Source organism: Balaenoptera musculus, chromosome 15 (genome assembly GCF_009873245.2).
Source record: "Balaenoptera musculus isolate JJ_BM4_2016_0621 chromosome 15, mBalMus1.pri.v3, whole genome shotgun sequence".
NCBI classification, from domain to species: domain Eukaryota; kingdom Metazoa; phylum Chordata; class Mammalia; order Artiodactyla; family Balaenopteridae; genus Balaenoptera; species Balaenoptera musculus.
This window is the reverse complement of record NC_045799.1, coordinates 31037622-31053281: the sequence shown is the minus strand read 5'-3', so window position 1 is coordinate 31053281 and position 15660 is coordinate 31037622. Positions and strand designations below refer to the sequence as shown.

General features: G+C 40.1%; 1 protein-coding gene and 1 pseudogene across 1 annotated transcript in view; one reads left to right on the top strand and one right to left on the bottom strand.

The window, feature by feature from the left end:
- The window catches only part of RNF24 (ring finger protein 24), a 134846-nt gene that overhangs the window by 72426 nt on the left and 46760 nt on the right, over nucleotides 1-15660 (top strand). The gene's annotated exons all lie outside the window — the stretch shown is intronic.
- On the bottom strand, nucleotides 2781-3593 carry LOC118881553 (annotated as a pseudogene).

The window sequence follows — 15660 nt, the reverse complement described above, 5'->3', positions numbered from 1 at the left end:
AAACATATAAATAAAATAAAATTCAAAAATTCAAAAAAAATAAGAAAAGTAAAATTGGGCAGGGAATTCCCTGGTGGTCCAGTGGTAAAGAATCCACCTTCCAATGCAGGGGATACGGGTTCAATTCCCTGGTCGGGGAACTAAGATCCCACATGCCACGGGGCAACTAAGCCCGCGCACCTCAACTAGAAAACCTGCGGTGCCTCAAACTACAGAACCCACGCGCTCTTGAGCCCACGCACCAGAATGAAGAGCCCGCGTGCCACAATAAAAGATCCTGCATGCCACAACTAAGACCCGACGCAGCCAAAAATGACTAAATAAATAAATAAAATATTTTTTTTAATTAAATAAAATTGGGCAAAGGATTCGGATATTTCTGAAAATCATATGCAAATGGCCAGTATGCACATGAAAAGATGCTCAGTATCACTAATCATTAATGAAATGCAAATTAAAAACTACAGTGAGGTACCACTTCACATTGACTAGGATGGCTGAAATCAAAAAGATAACAAGTTTGGGGAGGATGTGGAGAAATTCAAACCCTCATACACTGCCTCTGAGATAGTAAAATTGTGCAGCCACTTTAGAAAACAGTCTGGCAGTTCCTCAAAAGGTTAAACATTAAGTTACCATATGACCCAGCAACTTCACTCCTAGTTATATACCCAAGAGAAGTGAAAAAATATGTCCACACAAAATGTTTCACATGAATGTTCATAGCAGCTGAGCATTATTATAACTTTATTATTTATAATAGCCAAAAAATGGAAACAATCCAAGTGTCCAGTCAACTGGTAAGTGAATAAAGAAAATACAGGTTATCCGTAAAATGGAATACTATTTGTCAATAAAAGATACTATTTGTCAATAAAAGGAAACAAAGTACTAATATAGGCTATAATGTGGATGAATACTGAAGACATTATGCTAAATGAAAGAAGCCAGACACAAAATACCATATATTGTGATTCCATTTACATAAAATGTCCAGAAAAGGCAAATCTTTAGAGACGAAGTGGATTAATAGTTGCCTTGGGCTGGGGGTTGGAATAGGGAATGACACCTAATGAGTACAGTTTCCTTTTGGGGATGATAAAAATGATCTGGAAGTGGATTATGGTGATGATTGCACAACTCAAATTTACTAAAAATCATTGAATTACACTTAAAATAAGGTACACTGAAAATGAATTATAGGTACATAAATTATATCTCAAAAAAGCTAATAAGAACAAAAAAGGGAATGGGAAGATACCGGAAACTGAAACTTCTAGATTATTGCAAGAAGGCTTCTGCAGAGCCTCAAGAACACGGCATTTGGGACAATATTATAAGGCACTGAAATGTGGTTTTGGGGTTTTTTTTTTTGAATTTTATTTATTTATTTTTTATACAGCAGGTTCTTATTAGTTATCTATTTTATACATATTAGTGTATATATGTCAATCCCAATCTCCCAATTCATCCCACCACCACCACCACCCCTGCTTTCCCCCCTTGGTGTCCATACGTTTGTACTCTTCTTCTGTGTCTCTTTCTGCCCTGCAAACAGGTTCATCCATACCATTTTTCTAGATTCCACATATATGTGTTAATATACGATATTTGTTTGAAATGTGTTTTTTGAGAGAAGTTTTCATTTGATCGTGTACATACTTGGTAAGTTTATGTTATTACTTAATCTTTCATTTAATAAATGTATTCTCAGCACATCCTAGATGCTGGGAATGCCATAATGATCAAAACATCACAGATTCTGTCATCTCAGAGTTTCTGTTATACAGTTGAGATGAAAAACACAATAAAATCGTAATTAAAATTTTAATTACAACCTTTGATAATAAGGAAGGGTTTTTTTTTTTGGATTGGCTAACCTGCATTAAAGGGTTTTTCTATTTTTTAAATTTTTTTTTTTTTTTGGCAACATTTAGTTAAAGAAGGTCCTTTTTATTTTTGCAATGTCATTCCATACAAAAGCAATAGAAACACAACAGTCTTAACAAGAAGTTTACAATTGAATATTTGAACAGAAAATCTGTACACATTATCATTCACAGCAATTTTACATGGTAAATTAACTGATTGTTAAAAAAAATGTTCTTTCTAAATCCTTCTGCTTTCTTAACTCTTGGAAACAGTATAGGTAGAAGGCCTACTTAGTGCTATTTACAAATACCAAATTAAGACTGTATAACTTACATAAACCCCATTAATTTACCAGCTCAATTTAATATCTTACTATTCAGTGCTCTGTATGAGGAAAAAAACCAATCTTGACATATTGACAAACGGCCCAAACCCTAACCCTTTCCATAAAGATATTAAAGGTATCTGATTATGAGAACACTCGGTCAGATACCAGTAAAGAAAGCACAGTGAACATATGCTTAAGCCCAAACCAGCCATCTGACAAGTAGTAATTTAATGTCTAAAATACTTGTGGAAATCCAGTTACGGTACACTTGTCAGGTTGACTTCAAGGGTGCAGGAGATTAAGCAATTAAGATTGTTGCAAGATTGCTTCGAGTTCAATTTTCCTCGGATTTAGTTCCATTTACAGTTTAAAACACGCAGAATACACTCCCTATACATAAAATTAACGTTTCTTAAGAAAATAAGGCAAGAACAACAATTCACCATGAGGCTGTACACTATTAACAGAAACCTCCAGTTACAAACGCAGGATGCATGCTTGGCCGGCCACCTCCCACCTGGGGAGGCAGCGCTGCTCCCAGTGGCCTCCAGGTGGCGCCAGTTAGCTCATGGCTGAGAAGTCATGAAACTGAAGTCAGTTTCAAGGGTTCAGTTAAACAGGCTTTCAAGTCAAACTCGTCCTCTGCCGGACAGTCCACGTTTCTAACTTTCATGGATGTGCCACAGTACATGTCGAAGTTATCCTGAGAGCTCGTCTGGGACTCAGAGCTGCTCTCCGTGGATTCCATCTCCATCTCCCCGAGGTCAACAGGATGTATTTCTTGCAAATCACATCCTTCTTCCGCTGGAGGATCCCAAAAATGCAGAGCCACCTTCCAGAGTTTGATCTGCTGGTCCCACGATCGTGGACTATACTTGAATTTGTTGGAGGTTTTGGGATGAATGCCAGGCTGTCAAAGGTGCCTTGGGACTTCTTTAATATAGCGATCATAGGCGATGGTGTTCTTCCCATAGCTGATCTGCTTCTGTCTCCTCATCAGGACACTTTCATCGGTCTCCAAGTCAGCTGGCAATGTTGACATAGACTCCTTCGAATCTGAACTTCCTGATGATGATTTTCTCTCTCTTCCAGAGTCATTTATGAGGAGTTCCCTTTTATATCTTGCAATTTCGTTGTTAACTCTAGTCCTCATTTCATCTTCTTCGACTGCACTTGCCCAGTCTGAACATCTAGAACGGGGCTTAGGGCCTTCGGGAGTGGTAAAGCTATCGGGTCTGCGGTCGCCCAGCGGCCTCGCGGGGCCCTCAGCATCCTTGGACTTCCGGCGCCTCCCCTCGGCCATGCACTTGCGTCCATCTCGCGGCTGGCGGCAGGCTGTCGTCGCTGTCGTGGCGGCTCCCGCACCCGGGGGACTTCGCGGCTGGCAGGCCATGGCGACGCGGCAGGTGGGGTCGTGGGGGCCTGGGGTCCGGCGGTGGCGGTGGCGGCAGCGGAGACTTCCTCTCCGCGTGACACTGACGGACTCCATTATTTTTTTGTGTGTTTTTTTTTCTTTTATCTTTGTTGGAGTATAATTGTTTCACAATGCTGTGTTAGTGTCTGCTTTATAACAAAGTGAATCAGCTGTACATATACATACATGCCCATATCTCCTCCTTCTTGCGTCTCCCTCCCACCCTCCCTATCCCACCTCTCTAGGTGGTCACAAACACCGAGTTGATCTCCCCGTGCTATGCGGTTGCTTCCCACTAGCTATCTGTTTTACATTTGGTAGTGTATATATGTCCATGCCACTCTCTCACTTCCCCAAGCTTACCCATCCCCCTCCCCGTGTCCTCAAGTCCATTCTCTACGTCTGCGTCTTTATTCCTGTCCTGCCCCTAGGTTCTTCAGAACCTTTTTTTTTTTTAGATTGCATATATATGTGTTAGCATACGGTGTTTGTTTTTCTCTTTCTGACTTACTTCACTCTGTATGACAGACTCTAGGTCCCTCCACCTCACTATAAATAACTCAATTTCGTTTCTTTTTATGGCTGAGTAATATTCCATTGTATATATGTGCCACATTTTCTTTATCCATTCATCTGTCAATGGGCACTTAGGTTGCTTCCATGTCCTGGCTATTGTACATAGAGTTGCAATGAACATTGTGGTACGTGACTCCTTTTCAATTATGGTTTTCAGGGTATATGCCAGTAGTGGGATTGCTGGGTCGTATGGTAGTTCTATTTTTAGTTTTCTAAGGAACCTCCATGCTGTTCTCCATAGTGGCTGTATCAATTTACATTCCCACCAACAGTGCAAGAGGGTTCCCTTTAATCAACACCCTCTCCAGCATTTATTGTTTGTAGATTTTTTTGATGATGGCCATTCTCACTAATGTGAGGTGATACCTCATTGTAGTTTTGATTTGCATTTCTCTAATGATTAGTGATGCTGAGCATCCTTTCATGTGTTTGTTGGCAATCTGTATATCTTCTTTGGAGAAATGTCTATTTAGGTCTTCTGCCCATTTTTGGATTGGGTTTTTTTTTTATATTGAGCTACATGAGCTGCTTTGAAATTTTGGAGATTAATCCTTTGTCAGTTGCTTCATTTGCAAATATTTTCTCCCATTCTGAGGGTTGTCTTTTCGTCTTGTTTAGGTTTTCCTTTGCTGTGCAAAAGCTTTTAAGTTTCATTAGGTCCCATTTGTTTATTTTTGTTTTTATTTCCATTTCTCTAGGAGGTGGGTCAGAAAGGATCTTGCTGTGATTTATGTCATAGACTGTTCTGCCTATGTTCTCCTCTAAGAGTTTGATAGTGTCTGGCCTTACATTTAGGTCTTGAATCCATTTTGAGTTTATTTTTGTGTATGGTGTTAGAGAGTGTTCTAATTTCATTCTTTTACATATAGCTGTCCAGTTTTCACAGCACCACTTATTGAAGAAGCTGTCTTTTCTCCATTGTATATTCTTGCCTCCTTTATCAAAAATAAGGTGACCATATGTGCGTGGGTTTATCTCTGGCCATTCTATCCTGTTCCATTGATCTATATTTCTGTTTTTGTGCCAGTACCATACTGTCTTGATTACTGTAGCTTTGTAGTATAGTCTGAGGTCTGGGAGCCTGATTCCTCCAGCTCCGTTTTTCTTTTTCAAGATGGCTTTGGCTATTCAGGGTCTTTTGTGTTTTCATACAAACTGAAATTTTTTGTTCTAGTTCTGTGAAAAATGCCATTGGCGGTTAGTTGGATAGGGATTGCCTTGAATCTGTAGATTGCTTTGGGTAGTATAGTCATTTTCACAATGTTGATTCTTCCAGTCCAAGAACATGGTATATCTCTCAATCTGTATCATCTTTAATTTCTTTCATCAGTGTCTTATAGTTTTCTGCATACAGGTCTTTTGTCTCCTTAGGTAGACAAAAGCTAGGTATTTTATTCTTTTTGTTGCAGTGGTAAATGGCAGTGTTTCCTTAATTTCTCTTTCAGATTTTTCATCATTAGTGTATAGGAATGCAAGAGATTTCTGTGCATTAATTTTGTATCCTGCTACTTTACCAAATTCATTGATTAGCTCTTGTAGTTTTCTGTTAGTATCTTTAGGATTCTCTATGTCTAGTATCATGTCATCTGCAAACAGTGACAGCTTTACTTCTTCTTTTCAAATTTGGATTCCTTTTGTTTCTTCTTCTTCTCTGATTGCTGTGGCTAAAACTTCCAAAACTATGTTGAATAATAGTGGTGAGAGTGGACAACCCTGTCTTGTTCCTGATCTTAGAGGAAATGGTTTCAGTTTTTCACCATTGAGAATGATGTTGGCTGTGGGTTTGTCATATATGGCCTTTATTATGTTCAGGTATGTTCCCTCTATGCCCACTTTCTGGAGGGTTTTTATCATAAATGGGTGTTAAATTTTGTGAAAAGCTTTTTCTGCATCTGTTGAGATGATCATATGGTGTTTATTCAATTTGTTAATATGATTTATCACATTGATTGATTTGCATATATTGAAGAATCCTTGCATTCCTGGGATAAATCCCACTTGATCATGGTGTATGATCCTTTTAATGTGCTGTTGGATTCCGTTTGCTAGTATTTTTATAATTGTTGTATCTTCTTCTTGGATTGATCCCTTGATCATTATGTACTGTCCTTCCTTCTCTCTTGCAACATTCTTTATTTTAATATCTATTTTATCTGATATGAGTATTGCTACTCCAGCTTTCTTTTGATTTCCTTTTGCATTGAATATCTTTTTCCATCCCCTCACTTTCAGTCTGTATGTGTCTTTAGGTCTGAAGTGGGTCTCTTGTAGACAGCATATATACAGGTCTTGTTTTTGTATCCATTCAGCCAGTCTGTGTCTTTTCGTTGGAGCGCTTAATCCATTTACATTTAAGGTAGTTATCGATATGTATGTTCCTATTACCATTTTAATTGTTTTGGGTTTGTTATTGTAGGTCTTTTCCTTCTCTTGAGTTTCCTGCCTAAAGAAGTTCCTTTAGCATTTGTTTTAAAGCTGGCTTGATGGTGCTGAATTCTCTTAGCTTTTGCTTGTCTATAAAGGTTTTAATTTCTCTGTCGAATCTGAATGAGATCCTTGCTGTGTAGAGTAATCTTGGTTGGAGGTTTTTCCCTTTCATCACTTTAAATATGTCCTGCCACCCCCTTCTGGCTTGCAGAGTTTGTGCTGCAAGATCAGCTGTTAACCTTTTGGGGATTCCCTTGTATGTTATTTGTTGCTTTTCTCTTGCTGCTTTTAATATTTTTTCTTTGTATTTAATTTTTGATAGTTTGATTAATATGTGTCTTGGCGTGTTTCTCCTTGGATTTATCCTGTATGGGACTCTCTGCACTTCCTGGACTTGATTGACTATTTCCTTTACCATATTAGGGATGTTTTCAACTATAATCTCTTCAAATATTTTCTCAGTCCCTTTCTTTTTCTCTTCTTCTTCTGGGACCCCTATAATTCGAATGTTGGTGTGTTTAATGTTGTCCCAGAGGTCTCTGAGACTCCTCAGTTCTTTTCATTCTTTTTTCTTTATTCTGCTCTGCAGTAGTTATTTTCACTATTTTATCTTCCAGGTCACTTATCCGTTCTTCTGCCTCAGGTATTCTGCTATTGATTCCTTCTACAGAATTTTTAATTTCATTTATTGTGTTGTTCATCATTGTTTGCTCTTTAGTTCTTCTAGGTCCTTGTTAATCATTTCTTGTATTTTCTCCATTCTATTTCCAAGATTTTGGATCATCTTTACTATCATTACTCTGAATTCTTTTTCAGGTAGACTGCCTATTTCCTTTTCATTTGTTTGGTCTGGTGGGTTTTTACCTTGCTCCTTCCACTGCTGTGTGTTTCTCTGTCTTCTCATTTTTCTTACCTTACTGTGTTTGGGGTCTCCTTTTCGCAGCCTGCATGTTCTTAGTTCCCGTTGTTTTTGGTGTCTGCCCCCAGTGACTAAGGTTGTTTCAGTGAGTTGTGTAGGCTTTCTGGTGGAGGAGACTGGTGCCTGTGTTCTGGTGGTTGAGGCTAGATCTTGTCTTTCTGGTGGGCAGGTCCACGTCCAGTGGTGTGTCCTGTGGTGTTTGTGACCTTATTATGATTTTAGGCAGCCTCTCTGCTAATGGGTGGGGTTGTGTTCCTGTCTTGCTAGTTGTTCGGCATCGGGTGTCCAGCACTGTAGCTTGCTGGTCATTGAGTGGAGCTGGGTCTTAGCGTTGAGATGGAGATCTCTGGGAGAGCTTTTGCCATTTGATATTACATGGAGCCAGGAGGTCTCTGTTGGACCAATGTCCTGAACTTGGTTCTCCCAACTCAGAGGCACAAGCCTGACACCTGGCTGGAGCACGAAGACCCTGTCAGCCACACAGCTCAGAAGAAATGGAGACAAAGAAAGGAAGAAAGAAAGGAAGGAAGGGAGGGAGGGAGGGAGGGAGGAAGGAAGAAGGAAGGAAGGATGGAGGGAAAGGTAATAATAAAATAAAATAAAACAGCATTATTAAAATTAAAAAATAATTTTAAAAAATTAAAAAGTAATAAGAAAGAAAAGAGCAACCAAACCGAAAAACAAATCTACCAATGATAACAAGTGCTAAAAACTCTACAGAATAAAAACAGACAGACAGAACCCTAGGACAAATGGTAAAAGCAAAGCTATACAGACAAGATCACACAAAGAAGAATACACATACAAACTCACTAAAAGAGAAAAAGGAAAAAATATATATATATATATCTGTATATATTAAAAAAAGGAAGAGAGTAACCAAATCAATAAACAAATCTACCAGTGATAATAAAGGCTAAATACTAAACTAAGATAAATATAAATCCAGAAAGAGATTAGATGCAGAAAGCAAACCCCAAGTCTACAGTTGCTCCCAAAATCCATTGCCTCAATTTTGGGATAACTCATTGTCTATTCAGGTATTCCAGAGATGCAGGGTACATCAAGTTGATTGTGGAAATTTAATCCGCTGCTCCTGAGGCTGCTGGGAGAGATTTCCCTTTCTCTTCTTTGTTCGCACAGCTCCTGGGGTTCAGCTTTGGATTTGGCCCTGCCTCTGCGTGTAGGTCGCCTACAGGACGGGGTTAAAGTAGCAGCTGATTAGGGGGCGCTGGCTCACTCAGGCCAGGGGATGGGAGGGGTATGGAATGCAGGGTGAGCCTGCGGCGGCAGAGGCTGGCATGACGTTGCGACAGCCTGAGCCGTGCTGTGTGTTCTCCTGGGGAAGTTGTCCCTGGATCACGGAACCCTGGCAGTGGCGGGCTGCACAAGCTCCCGGGAGGGGAGGTGTGGATAGTGACCTGTGCTTGCACACAGGCTTCTTGGTGGCTGCAGCAGCAGCCTTAGCGTTTCATGCCCGTCTCTGGTGTCCGCTCTGATAGCCGCAGCTTGCGCCCGTCTCTGGAGCTCGTTTAGGCGGTGCTCTGAATCCCCTCTCCTCGTGCACCCCGAAGGAATGGTCTCTTGCCTCTTAGGCAGTTCCAGACTTTTTCCTGGACTCCCTCCCGGCTAGCTGTGGTGCACTAGCCCCCTTCAGGCTGTGTTCACGCAGCCAACTCCAGTCCTCTCTCTGGGATCTGACCTCCGAAGCCCGAGCCTCAGCTCCCAGCCCCCACCCATCCCAGCAGGTGAGCAGACAAGCTTCTCAGGCTGGTGAGTGCTGGTCAGCACCAATCCTCTGTGTGGGAATCTCTCCACTTTGCCCTCTGCACCGCTATTGCTGCGCTCTCCTCCATGGCTCCGAAGCCTCCTCCCGCCACCCCGTCTCTGCCAGTGAAGGAGCTTCCTAGTGTGTGGAAACTTTTCCTCCTTCACAGCTCCCTCCCAGGGGTGCAGGTCCTGTCCCTATTCTTTTGTCTCTGTTTTTTCTTTTTTCCTTTGCCCTACCCAGGTATATGGGAAGTTTCTTGCCTTTTGGGAAGTCAGCTCTTCTGCCAGCATTCAGTAGGTGTTCTGTAGGAGTTGTTCCACATGTAGATGTGTTTCTGATGTATTTGTGGAAAGGAAGGTGATCTCCACGTCTTACTCCTCCGCCATCTTGAAGGTCTCTCATAAGGAAAGGTTTTGATTTGATAAATCTTTTTTTCTTTTTTAATAGAACTAAGGGTAAAACTTTTAAAAATAAGTTGGACATTGGAAAGTTCCCAAATTTGTTAATGTGCCCAGTTCTCTTTTTTTTGGCCTCACTGTGCAGCTTGTGGGATCTTAGTTCCCCGACCAGGGATTGAACCTGGGCCCACGGCAGTGAAAGAGCTGAGTCCTAAACACTAAACCACCAGGGAATTCCCATTAATGTGCCCAGTTCTAACTGTGTGTTTCCCAAGTTTGCTTTTAGAAACCCAGAGTGCATCCCTCTATATACACATAATTTTGAAACGGTTGTTAAGTTCCTGGATCTAACATAGGGGAGGCCACAGCAGCCTATTTTTATTATAGGTGAACCTTGAAGAAAGGCCTTGCATGTTTTCTTAGATCAGACTCCCAAGACAATAGAAATAAAAGCAAAAATAAACAAATGGGACCTAATCAAACTTATAAGCTTTTGCACAGCAAAGAAAACCATAAACAAAATGAAGACAACCTAACGGAATGGGAGAAAATACTTACAAACTATGCAACCAACAAGGGCTTAAGTTCCAAAATATACAAACAGTTCATGCAACTCAATATCAGAAACACAAACAACCCAATCAAAAAATGGGCAGAAGACCTAAACAGACATTTCTCCAAAGAAGACATACAGATGGCCCACAAGCACATGAAAAAATGTTCAGCATCACTGATTATTAGAGAAATACAAATCAAAAGTACAGTGAGGTATCTCCTCTCAGCGGTCAGACTAGCCATCATTAAAAAGTCTACAGAGACTTCCCTGGTGGTCCAGTGGTTAAGAATCCACCTTCCAATGCAAGGGACGTGGGTTTGATCCCTGGTTGGGGAGCTAAGATCTCACATGCCGCAGGGCAGCTAAGCCCGCATGCCACAACTACAGAGCCCACGCGCTGTAGAGCCCACACGGCCCAACTAGAGAGAAGCTCATGCGCCGCAGTGAAGAGCCCACGTGCCACAACAAAAGAGCCCATGTGCTGCAACTAAGACCCGATGCAGCCAAAAATAAATAAATAAATATTTTTTAAAAAATAAAAAGTCTACAAATAACAAACGCTGGAGAGGTTGTGGAGAAAAGAGGACCCTCCTACACTGTTGGCCAGAATGTAAATTGGTGCAGGCACTATGAGAAACAGTATGGAGGGTCCTCAAAAAACTAAAAATAGAACTACTGTATGATCCAGCAATCCCACTCCTGAGCATATGTCTGGAGAAAACTCTAATTCAAAAAGATACATGCACCCCAGTGTTCATTGCAGCACTATTTACAATAGCCAAGACATGGAACCAACCTAAATGTCCATCGACAGAGGAATGGATAAAGAAGATGTGGTACATATATACAGTGGAATACTACTCAGCCATAAAAAAGGAGTGAAATAATGCCGTTTTCAGCAATGTGGATGGACCTAGAGATTATCATACTAAGTGAAGTAAGCCAGAAAGAGAAAGACAAATCCCATATGATGTTACTTATATGTGGAATCTAAAATATGATACAAATGAATTTATTTACAAAACAACAGACTCACAGGCACAGAAAACAAATGTATGGTTACCCAAGGAGAAAGGGGGTGAGGGAGGGATAAATTAGGAGTTTGGAACAAGCAGATAAAAACTACTATGTATAAAATAGATAAACAAGAAGGTCCTACTGTATAACACAGGGAACTATATTTAATATACTATAATAAACCATAATGGAAAAGAATATGAAAAAGTATATATATGTATATATTTATATATATATATATATACTTATACAGAAGATAGAAGTGGAAAAGGAAAAAAAAGAATTTTCTCCTTTTTTCTGGGAAAATTCCAAACCTAGGCAGAATTCTGAAGTGAGCATGTCATGTGAGACTTCTCCCCTTCTCTGAACACATTTTTCTTGTTTCTTTCTTTACTACAGACCTGGCACCCAGTGCATTGTTGAATTAGACTGAAGTGCACAGTGGTGTGTGTGATGTAATGTGGCCAACAACCTCTTCCAGTAGATGATGCTAACCAGGAAGGGAGATGAATTTGCCCTGTCAGGCCTCTTCTTGGTGTGTTCTGTATGGACTGCCTCCCTCCTAGAGTAAATACATCAACTTAAAAGAGGAACATAGAGGACTGCAGATGAAAAAAGAGACAGTAATGTACATGCTGTGAGCATTTGCAGGCAGCATCACATAGGTAATGTAAGAGCAGAAGTCACGTTTTAAGAGATCTGAAAAGCATTCCAGAGAAGTTGGATGAAGTAACAAAATAAAGCATAAAGCTCTAAGAAAGAGGGAAATAATGCTAAAAATACAAAAATGGGGGATAAGTTGAGAATTCACAAAATATACTTGAGGAAAAGAAAAAAATTTTAATAGAGAATGAAATAAAAAGCTGGATAAATGAATGAGAATGTTTAAACAGGTTCCAGGTATTGATCATGTTATGTGTATGTTAGTTACACATGTTTCCTATGAACAGATGTATAGGACAATAGACACAGAGGGTTTTTTCCATGATTATATGAAAGTAAAAGGTGAAAATAAAAAAAGAACAATGGTGTGAATGAAAGAGGTTGTATGTATCCACTTGCTTTATCTTCCCTCCTGGCTTAATGTAGGAACCCACCTGGGCTAGGCTGCGAGCTTGGACTTGTGTTTCCTTGCCCCAAGAAGACTGGCACATATCAGCAGATGCCTCACCATAAAAGGGGCTTCACCACTCCAGTCTTTGTTTTATATATATACAAATTTGTTTATTTATTTTTGGCTGTGTTGAGTCTTCGTTGCTGCACGCAGGCTTTCTCTAGTTTTGTAGCAAGTGGGGGCTGCTCTTCGTTGCGGTGCACAGGCTTCTCATTGCGGTGGCTTCTCTTGTGGCAGAGCATGGGCTCTAGGTGTGCAGGCTTCAGTAGTTTTGGTGCATGGGCTCAGTAGTTGTGGCTCGCAGGCTCTAGAGCGCAGGCTCAGTAGTTGTGGTGCATGGGCTTAGTTGCTCTGCAGCATGTGGGACCTTCCCGGACCAGGGCTCGAACCTGTGTCCCCTGCATTGGCAGACGGATTCTTAACCACTGAGCCACCAGGGGAGTCCCACCACTCCAGCCTTGAGCACCTTGGAGTTCCTGCTTTCCCTTAGATTTTGACTGGGGCAAAATATGGTGAGTGAATCAAGCTACACGTTTCCTCTGCTGAAGGCTTTAAAAATATACTAGGTAGAAAGTGTTCCACTGAAGAAAGACTTAAAAATGGAAAGGAACACCCAGGACATGGTGAAATGTTCTTCCATGAAAACAATAACAACACCTAAATAGGATAACCAGGAATTTTGTGTAGAAAGAAGTATCCAAAAATTAACCAGAAAATTGATATATTCAAAGATGAAGTTAATGATCTTTAGGAGACACCAGTTGTAGATAATAGAATAACTAGAACAAGCTAGGAATATAACGTGAATTTATATAGCTGTTTGTTAAGAGTCTCTCACCTACTGAGAGACTAAAAGCTAAACACAAAAGAGTACATACTGTGTGATTACATTTGAATATGAAATTCTAGAATAAGGAAGATAAATCTGTAATGATGGAAATCAGATCTGTGGTTAGGAGTGGTGATTAACTGCAAACGGGTACAGGGAATTCTCTGAGGATAAAGAAATGTTCTGTATCTTGATTAGGATGGTGGTAACAAGGGTATATTCATTTGTCCAAACTCTTTGACCTATACACATGGGTGCATTTTTAATGTAAATTTATGTCTCAGTTTTTTAAAAAAGATTAACAAAGTCTAAGATAATTTTTTCTTAGAAAGTTTTTCTTGGATGTCTTGTATTTATAAGAAATATATGGTTTTTAATGGTTTGTGAACCACAAATTATAAAACACAGCAGTCTAATTACTGGTGTCTCTTTTTCTGAGCATTTTTGAAGCAAAAGTAGAATACTAACTACTGTGAAGATGCTGATGTATTGTCCAGGGAGCAGGAACTGGTCTAAGAAGAATGAGGCCACCAAACACACTTCAAGAAACACTGCTGCATGGTTAAGGATCCACCTGCCAATGCAGGGGACACAGGTTCGATCCCTGGTCTGGGAAGATCCCACATGCCACAGAGCAACTAAGCCTGTGTGCCACAACTACTGAGCCTGCATTCTAGAGCCCGTGAGCCACAACTACTGAGCCTGCGTGCCACAACTACTGAAGCCCGCATGCCTAAAGCCTGTGCTGTGCAACAAGAGAAGCCACTGCAAGGAGAAGCCCATGCACCACAATGAAGAGTAGCCCTTGCTCGCCAGAACTAGAGAAAGCCCGCACACAGCAACGAAGGCCCAATGCAGCCAAAAAAATAAACAAATAAATTAAAATAAATAAATTTATTTTACAAAAAAAAGAAACACTGCTGCAGCCCATCTAACTGTGGTGTATTGTGTGAAGCTCTGGTCCTCTGTGGGGCCAAATCTCTATCCCTTTTGTATCTTGGTGAAAAATCCCATTGCTGATAAAAAAAAAAAAAAAAAACTCAGATATTTGTCTTTTTCTTTCTTTTTTTAAAAAATAAACTGATTATGATTAAAAATCTTCCAACAAACAAAAGCCCAGGACCAGATGGCTTCACAGGCGAATTCTATCAAACATTTAGAGAAGAGCTAACACCTATCCTTCTCAAACTCTTCCAAAATATTGCAGAGGGAGGAACACTCCCAAACTCATTCTACGAGGCCACCATCACCCTGATACCAAAACCAGACAAAGATGTCACAAAGAAATAAAACTACAGGCCAATATCACTGATGAACATAGATGCAAAAATCCTCAACAAAATACTAGCAAACAGAATCCAACAGCACATTAAAAGGATCAAGTGGGGTTTATTCCAGGAATGCAAGGATTCTTCAATATACGCAAATCAATCAACGTGATACATCATATTAACAAATTGAAGGAGAAAAACCATATGATCATCTCAATAGATGCAGAGAAAGCTTTTGACAAAATCAACACCCATTTATGATAAAAGCCCTGCAGAAAGTAGGCATAGAGGGAACTTTCCTCAACATAATAAAGGCCATATATGACAAACCCACAGCCAACATTGTCCTCAATGGTGAAAAACTGAAACCATTTCCACTAAGATCAGGAACAAGACAAGGTTGCCCACTCTCACCACTATTATTCAACATAGTTTTGGAAGTGTTAGCCACAGCAATCAGAGAAGACAAAGAAATAAAAGGAATCCAAATCGGAAAAGAAGAAGTAAAGCTGTCACTGTTTGCAGATGACATGATACTATACATAGAGAATCCTAAAGATGCCACCAGAAAACTACTAGAGCTAATCAATGAATTTGGTAAAGGAGCAGGATACAAAATTAATGCACAGAAATCTCTTGTATTCCTATACACTAATGATGAAAAATCTGAAAGTGAAATTAAGAAATCACTCCCGTTTACCATTGCAACAAAAAGAAAATATCTAGGAATAAACCTACCTAAGGAGACAAAAGACCTGTATGCAGAAAATTATAAGACACTGATGAAAGCAATTAAAGATGATACAAGTAGATGGAGAGATATACCGTGTTCTTGGATTGGAAGAATCAACATTGTGAAAATGACTCTACTACCCAAAGCAATCTACAGATTCAATGCAATCCCTATCAAACGACCACTGGCATTTTTCACAGAACTAGAACAAAAAATTTCACAATTTGTATGGAAACACAAAAGACCCCGAATAGCCAAAGCAATCTTGAGAACGAAAAATGGAGCTGGAGGAATCAGGCTCCCTGACTTCAGACTATATTACAAAGCTACAGTAATCAAGACAGTTTGGTACTGGCACAAAAACAGAAAAATAGATCAATGGAACAGGATAGAAAGCCCAGAGATAAACCCATGCACATATGGTCACCTTATCTT